The following is an 8860-nucleotide window of genomic DNA, read 5'->3' on the forward strand; positions in this document are numbered from 1 at the left end:
GTGATTTTTACTTTCCTCCTTACTCGTTATATCGTTCATGAATTCCAAAAACTAAGGGAAGCAAGGTAAGTGCTTCCAAGGCTCGTAATCATAAGAACGAAGACTCTGCAAAGGGTAACACCTCTTCCAACAAGAGATCATGAGAGTCGGACCAAGACTCCCCAAACTCTCAACAACCGGCTGCCAAAAGGTCGAAAGCTCAGACCTTCAGTGAAGCTGTCATAGAAGAGGGCTTTCCATCGAACTGTATAACTGAGGAGGAGATGGGCACCATTTAGCGTGGGGTTCTAGAGAGGCTAGATGGGACACCCTCGGGTAACCCTCTTCCTTGATTCTGGTAGTTCCAGCTGAATGGGAGGGGCCTTAATTTACCTGTGCAAGTTTGACTTCGCAGGTAATTGGTTACCTCAGGAGTTCGACCTCAAAGAACATGTTCTTCAGGGAACGAGGCTTTTGGTAGCAAAGCCAGTGACCTGCCGAAACCATTTAAGGTCACTCTCCGTACAATGGACGATGGACTCTAAAGTCCTTCTAAGGCGTCTACTAACTTTCAACGGGGCGTAAATACTAACTGTTGGAAGGTTCTTGGAAAGGCGGAGGAACCAACTGCCATCCGTTGGATTTTCCAAATGGATGGAGAGTCGGTCAACGCCATCAAGGAGACAGGATATGTCACCGAAACCGGTTTGGACAGGGGTATTTTTGAAATACTCAGTAAACCAAACCAAACAAAGGCTGTAAGTAATGAAGAGTGTGTGTAATTGTACCCGAGACTAACGACTCGATTATTTCAGGATTAGAGGACTTAGAGCCTTTGTTAAGCGATGACTCGGAAGAGGCCACGCTGATAGAGGACCTCAAAGTCTTCAGCCTGTCGGACCCTGACGAGGTAGCTCAACTAGGTGGAGCAATGGTTTAGGAGACTGGTGGAACTAATCTAACCAGCGGGAGTGATGTGTTTTCCAAAATCAAGGTGGTACAGATAAATCTTAACCAGTGTAAGGCAGCCTCCGCTGTACTCTGTCGAAGGCTTGCTAAGGAGCAAATTGATGTGGCTCTTATTCAAGAACCTTGGATTGCCAATGGGAAAATCCTTTGACTTAATAGTGAGTGGGAATTAATTAATTAATTTATAATTTGATTTGATTTAATTTGAGGTAATGTATATTATGACTTAAATTCCGTTTCGCCTAGAGCTTGTGTATTGGTACGCAAGGACATTTATCAATCTATCACGTGAGGGACACCGCCGTGGTTAATATCATTTCCTCTACTATATACTGACGGGAAAGAGGAACTCACACTGGTATCCGCTTACTTCCCTTACGATGATGTTTCGCCCCTACTATCACAGGACGTGACCGAATTGGTTAACCACTGTAATCGGTTGTGATGTGAACGCTCATCATGTTATCTGTGGCAGCAGTGACTGCAACGATCGTTCAGTCACTCAGGTTCGGGAATGTATTGTCTTATTAGCAATTTCGGTTTCTATGAAAACCTTGGTGTTTATACTAGTGTCGTTGAGGCGGAAATTGCCGCTTTCTGCTTCTGTGTTGACTTTGGTCTTAAAAGGAGCTTCATAGCAAGGCTATCCAAATTTATTCGGATAGTCAAGCGGCCCTTAAGGCTCTCAATCAGTTTAAGATTTCTTCTAAACTGGTTTAAAGCTGTTTGAATCTCCTCTCGGAGCTAATCACCAACAACAAAGTTCAGCTATATTGGGTTCCTGCCCATCGGGGGTTCTATGGTAATGAGAAGGCCAATGTCTTGGCCAAAAGGGGGGTAGAGGCTGGAGGTTTTGGTCTTGAATCTGCCGTTCCTATCCCCTCTAGCATAGTGCGCGACCCTATCTCTAATTCTATGTCTAACCGTCAACTCAAGCTTTGGTTTGAGATGGATGGTCAAAGCATGGACTAATTAACACAGTGACACCCCGTTCCCATGTCATTCCTATAGGGAGCTCCGAAAGACCCTGGTTAATTGCTCTTCCTCTTTTTATCCCCCCCGACAGAATTTTACTCGGGTCAAAATGTCACAAAAAGGAAACGGCTACCGCCATCTAGTATATAGTTTTCAATATCATCTAAGAATTTTGAAAAAAATAGCAGACGGTTCTATCTCTGTTTTTACAACGGTCTTTTTTTTGCGGCAACAATACGTTTTATGATAGTTTTTTAGCATTAGATTATATTTTTATTGGGAAAAATGTGTATGTAAATCGTGTAAAAGTGATTCAAGATACAGCATATGAGTGGAGTATGTTTTATACCATTCCCTAAACCCTAAATCATCATCATAGTAATAGTAAACGACCAATAGCATTTTTTTTAAACAAAATACCAATTTATAAATCTTTTTCTTTTAGCGTCTTTGAGATGGCTGCAGCCATGTCTGACAGGTTCCACTTATACCGCAATTCTAAATAACCACTCCAAATTCGCGGCTGCCAAGGGAAACATTTTGGTTAGAAAAGCTTAAAGGCTATACTCTCAATTATAATTAAATATTTAATATTCTTGATACGTGTTGGCGCTTGCTGCAATCATTTCTAAAATCTAAATATTTTCAAAATCCATTTCGCCAAATGTGATTAAGCCCCATTTTCATGCTGGCTGGTAGCGGATAAAAATCGTCAAAATTCGCTTCCGCCACTCGCAAGCGTGAAAATAAAGCTAAAATATCTGTTTGAAACAGATCGACGCGGAAAGTGAAAAAGTGTATAGCTGAAGCGGATTTTGACGATTTTTACCCGCTACCAGCGAGCATGAAAATGGGGCTTTAGAGCGAGTTCTTTTTTAAACGTGATAAAAGAAGTCTTACGTGAATTGTCAAGTAAACAGAGACGAATAATTTCAGATCGTCGAAGCTTTCGAAGGATGGTTTGGGATACATAAGGAACTTCGATGATGTTGAATTATTCAGCAAATGATTTATTAGAGGAGTCCCATTAGTGTCGAAACCGTTTTCTAGTTGCAAAGGGCTCTCCGGATCGAGTTCCTCGCCACTGAGATCCGGTACTCCGGGGCAGCCGCAACTCAGTTCGCTTTCGGATTTAACGAGACCGCTATGCAAATAAAACATTAATTGTCGTTACTTGAGTCTGACCAGGAGCCCATTAGGATAACGGTATTCAACTTTCAATGCGCCTATGCCAACGCGCACCTTACAGATAAGATTTAACAATACGTAAAAAGGGCGAATGAAAGGGTTTTTTTTGGTTCATTGATATGCGGTTAAAATTAAAAGGTCGCAAGCGAGTCATAGTCGCTCTGACGTACTTGTTTATTTTTATATTTATCTGAATTTCCTTTGGCTGCCAGACGATTATTTAGAACGGAGTGGCTATTAAGGCCGAAAATTCCGGCCGCATTAGCTCCCACACTATTCCGGCCGGAATAGCTTTCAACTAAAATGTGGCTAAAACGGCCGAAACTTTCGGCCGGAATAGCTGACGAATTGTTGGAGGCTATTTCGGTCGAAATTTTCCAAACCGAAAGTTTCAGCCGGAATAGTCTTCCATCACCAACCAGCTAATTCCCGTAGTAAACGTTTCGGCCGATTTATCCAGCCCAGTGAGGGCCGTCTAATCCGGCCGAAACTTTCCTTATATAAAAAAGTTACTAAACCTTAATTTTAATGGTAAATCGTGTATTATTCAGAATCATTGCTATTAAGAAAAAGAAGCTAACTTATCGAAACATTAATACTAACCATTTAACTGACTTTTTACCAATGAGGTAGAATAAATAGAGATCCAAATACACCTTCCAGGACCTACCGTTTCGCGGGACAGTGTTTGTTGAGTTGGAGAGTTAGGCCTAATAAATGAAATTAATCAAATCGTGTTGGCGCCATCTATCGTGTTATTGGAAAACTAAAACTTACTATATTTTGTAAAAGTGTCTACTTATAGAAACAGATGGCGCCAACAGGATTCGATAGAGTTGAAACTTAAGCCTAATTCTCCTACTAAAATAAAAAGTGTCCCGCGAATCCTAGATTTGCTTGGATCTCTATTTATTCTACCTCATTGCTTTTTACCGATTATTATTTTTCGTTTTCACCTTTAATCCAGTAACTTAAGGAAAAAAATCGACCAAACTTCGGAAAAAATATTTACCCAAACTCAACATATGAGGTGTCATTCTTCTTCAAATTGTCTTAACCTTCTTTATAAGCTTTTAAAAGGTCGATTTTATCAAAAGGTCAAAGGTCACGAGCTAAAAAAGTTAAAATATCTTTAAATTATAACGAAAAACGGTATATTTCTTACATATTGCTTATTAATTAAAACTTGTAAAAATATTTCAAAGTAGCCCTGCTGCTCTGGAGAAGGTCAAAGTTCAATTGGATTAAATTGATTAAGTATTTATTTTAATATTAAATAATAACTGAAACCCCACCCTTCGTTTTCTAATAAAAAAACGTCCTTGGTTTAACGCCAATTTCGAATGAAAAATGTTCTGAGGCGAATTCTAAGTCAAAATGTTGCGCTTTGTTCGAAAAAAATTGTTTCAAGACTGCCCGACTTGACATTCAACCACCAGGGGGCATTCTAGGTCGTTACGACCACAGCACATGCAGTTTCAAAGCGAACGGTACGAAAGATATTTTTGAAAAACAATTTTATAAAAATAAAGTAAATATCAAATATTAATTAATAAAAACATTAATAAATACATGTAGAAGGATTAAAAAAACGACCACTCTTGCATAGTAAAATTTAAAAATGTTTTATTAAAAGACACGACTAGTTTCACTGCCGTTCGGTCACATCATTAGGTGCGATGTGCATCTGATGATGCTACCGAACGGCAGCGAAACAAGTCAACTTTGAAATATTATTACAAGTTTTAATTAATAAGCATTCAGCCGTATTCTGCGTGACCCCCTAGGCAAGAAGGGAACCGCCCTCTTGCTTAAGAACCTCCGGTTGGCTGAAATGTTTGGCGGGAATTCTCTTGCCTTTGCTTTTCTATTGGCTGTGGTTACGTCATGAGTGTTACGTAACATTTTGACTTCCGGCGCTTGTTCCGCCATTTTGGTATCATTTTTCACTATGGCGCTTCCCGGACCTGTTGCTGCTGTCGCCGCAATAGCTGCGTTAGGCTTAGAAGAAAATGCAATTTATAGAAGAGACAACAGCTTGTAAAGGTATCGTCAAATTTTATTTAACATTTTTATGGATAAAAAATCATGTGAGTTATTTCATTTCCACACCACCCTGAAGGTAGAAATAATGGTGTGTTTTTTACGAGGTATTCCATCCCCACATTCGTTTAAAAGAACTGAAATTGGGTTCAGGTCTAAATCCTCTTGCATCATATAACCAGAAAAAATAATTTAACGCCTAATCTACCATAACAGGTGGCTGCAATTGACCAAAAGTGACTGCTAGCAATAGCTGGCTTATTGCTTCCGTCTTTCGCTCTTCACAAGCCACCAGTCTTTCAAGCGCATCAGCGAACCTTCTACAACTGTCGGCCACTACTTCAAGAGCTGAAGTATTCCTCACTGAGGTATCAGCTACTCGGATCAAAGTGACCCTTATTTCTTGCTGAGTTTCCTTTAACTCGACAATTTCAACTGCGAGCTTTTTTTTCCTCAGATGCAAAACCGTCCAGAGCATCACCAATTCTCTCCTTGAACAGGAGAGAACTATAAGAAGAATAGGGTTGAGCTTCAAGTGGAAGTTTCCCTGCCTACAACTGATGATGGCCAAGCAGTCAGAAACTGATTTGAGGAAAGCGTTCTCAAATCAGTCTCGTAGTGGATATTATAAAACCATCTCCCCGCCAGGTATTGCCCTTTTTTTTGCAAATATTATTCATACTAATGTTATAAATTTTATCTGCAGATGTTTTTGATACCACTTCTGGCGAAGCACTCGGAACAGCTACAATTGGGGTGGTACTGGCTTCGTTGTGCTCTTGGAAGCTATGTGTAGAGCTTTGAACACTTTAACCCTATTGACCATCATCGAAACCTATAACAACATTTGAATTACTATGAACAACAAGTAAAAATTGATAGCAATCTTACTGGAATTGGAAATTCCACTTGTGATGTCGTGCCACAGCATTAAATATCCTTTGAAAAGGATTGCTATCGTCGCCATTTTCTTTAGTTGATTGGCCATCTCTAGAAATGTATAATAGCTAAGGTTAATACGAATAATCCAATTTATTGGTAATTATTTATCAATTACAGGGCTATTTCATCCACAAACTGGAAGGTCTCTGTAGCATTCCTTAAAAAACCATTAAACTTGTAATTATTATTACTTTACACATATTCGCATGTTGTGCCTGTATGTAAATATTTTGGCTTTGCTTATTTTTGCATGTTAATGTTTGGGCTGTATTTAATTTGTATGTTGTGCTATGGTTTTTAATCTTTTCCTTATTTTCAATTATTCAGTTAACCATTTTATTAAGCTTTTACCATTGTATTTAAATTTAACTATAGTGGCTTTAATATTTGGAATGTAATACGCGGTGTTATTTTTGAGAAAGTATGTTAGAAATATGAATGTTTACTCTGTACTTCCAGAAGCTGCTGCATCATATGCAGTGTCGATACCACCTGGTGTGCCGGCATATGACACCTCTGAAAATAAAGCTTTTACCCTCTCTTCCAACGGAGTAAGTTCTGGCAAATCAAATGCCGATCCTCCGACAGTTTGTTTGATTTTCGCATTGATTGATGCGGCTTTAGCCCGGAGACTAGATTTTAAAGTATTCCACTTCTTGCGGTTGTCAGAGGGATTTCGATATTGAGAGCCAAGGCTGTTGACTGCGTCGGTTATTTCGATCCAGTATTTTTGCTGCTGGGTATTCAGAGCACCTTTATAAAATGTATAAAATAATTTTTATAGAGCTAACGCGAGAAATTTCTAAATTTCTCCCATCATGCTTTTATTAACCAGAGCTTTCTTAATTAAGATATGTAATACACCTTTATGTTGTCGAAGTTCTGAAAAGTTTCGTTAATCCATCTTTGATAGGAGGATATTGGTTTCTTTATAAGAAAAGGCTCTGCCTTTAACCTGGTGCCATTACCAAGGGTAAATGTTCTCAAGATCCAAATTTTTTTAGCTTGTTATACAAATAATCAAAACCAACAAAAGAGGATATTTTTATTTTAACATATAAACAAAATTATACCATTAATTGTTACAACATACTACAGATTGATTTTGTGATGGTTTTTATTTTTGTTTGTTTATTATTGTATTACAACGATTAAATTGGATTGAATAAATGCAAATTGAAAATAACAGCACCATTATTGCATGTTAATTCTATATTATTAAAAGAGGTTAGGTAATACTTAAACGTCAAGAGGTTATGTTTTATGAACAAAATTTGTTTAAATAATTTGTAGGTAATAAAAAAGACTTGAATGTTTAATTTATGTTATAAATAATTCTAACAAAAAATAATTATTTAACTTTTTAATTATTTTTAACAATAACAAATAGATGGCGAATACAATTATATTTATTTTTAAGGGTTACAAATAGATGGCGAACTGAATGTAGATAATTTGTGAGGGTCACAAATAGATGGCGAATAAAATTATATTTATTTTAAGGGTTACAAATAGATGGCGAACTGAATGTAGATAATTCGTGAGGGTCACAAATAGATGGCAGGCCACTAAGCTGGGAACTGAAAATAAACAGACTATTAAGTATTGCTTAGTCCAGGCCATATTAAATAGTCTATGAGTGAACTGCTTAAAGCTGAACTGAACTATCTATATCATCTTTGCGTCATAGTAATGACGTGTGATAAGCCAATAGAAGGGCCAAAGCAAGAAGGCTTGAATGGGGGGAGGGATAACTGTTTCCTGTGTATTTCAGCCAACCGGAGCTTCTTAAGCAAGAGGGCGGTTCCCTTCTTGCCTAGGGGGTCACGCAGAATACGGCTGATTATGTAAGAAATATACCGTTTTTCGTTATAATTTAAAGATATTTTAACTTTTTAAGCTCGTGACCTTTGACCTTTTGATAAAATCGACCTTTTAAGAACTTATAAAGAAGGATAAGACAATTTGAAGAAGAATGACACATCATATGTTGAGTTTGGGTAAATAATTTTTGAATTATAAGCGAATATAAAATGGCGGCCATTTTCCAAGATGGCGGTGAAAGTTGGCACTGCAGACTTTAAGACTTTGCGGAGGTTCTATAAGACCATAACCTCTTTCGATTGTGAAATTTTTCGGTATGGCGTATTTTTTTCCACAAAAAAAACCATAGAAGCCGTACTAAAAACATTGGCACAACGTTTATAGACACTAAATAAAGGTGTATGCAAAAATTCAGCCTGGGGGCATTTTTTCCGAAGTGAAATCCTAAAGTTACTGGACTACTTGGAGACTTGGAGAGTAGAGACACGAAGCGATAAATTCCCAACGAACTTTATCTCGAATAATATTACTCTTCCGGTAATACGGGACAGACGAATAAAAGTTTGCGTTTGGATTACACTACACTCGTTTGGTAATCGTTATGTTTCTAATAATGAGATAAATTATTACTGAATATGAAATAAATTTATTGTTTTCTAGTGGGGTCTGTAACCCCTTGACAAAGCAAAACTTAAGCCCCACGGAGAGCTAATGTCTGGCTATAGTGTTTGGAGTTAAAAAGTTTCACCTCTATCATAGAACATTTTACATAACTACTTTCCATAGAATTACCCCTTGGACATTAATTTACAAGCGTGACGTGACACCATGTATATCATTGGAAAAAAAGCCATTAAGATTTCAGTACATATTTAATACTTCGTCGTCGTGTATATATTGAGTGACAATAAAATAAAAAATTAAGGTTTTTAATTGCTAT

General features: G+C 37.7%; 1 long non-coding RNA gene across 4 annotated transcripts; it reads left to right on the forward strand.

Moving 5' to 3' along the window:
* Positions 1-4904: 4904 nt before the first annotated feature.
* Positions 4905-7258, forward strand: LOC149933439 (uncharacterized). Of its 4 annotated transcripts, XR_016472848.1 has the most exons (7): positions 4907-5157; positions 5371-5522; positions 5612-5802; positions 5861-6152; positions 6214-6273; positions 6556-6860; positions 6948-7257. It is a non-coding gene; the product is annotated as an uncharacterized LOC149933439 (long non-coding RNA). The 4 variants fall into 4 exon arrangements; XR_016472849.1 differs by having other exon boundaries at positions 4905-5157; positions 5371-5543; positions 6556-7258; XR_016472850.1 differs by having other exon boundaries at positions 4905-5157; positions 5655-5802; positions 6556-7258.
* The last annotated feature ends 1602 nt before the right edge of the window (positions 7259-8860 follow it).

Source organism: Leiobunum rupestre, chromosome 8 (genome assembly GCF_980474605.1).
Source record: "Leiobunum rupestre chromosome 8, qqLeiRupe1.1.hap1, whole genome shotgun sequence".
NCBI classification, from domain to species: domain Eukaryota; kingdom Metazoa; phylum Arthropoda; class Arachnida; order Opiliones; family Sclerosomatidae; genus Leiobunum; species Leiobunum rupestre.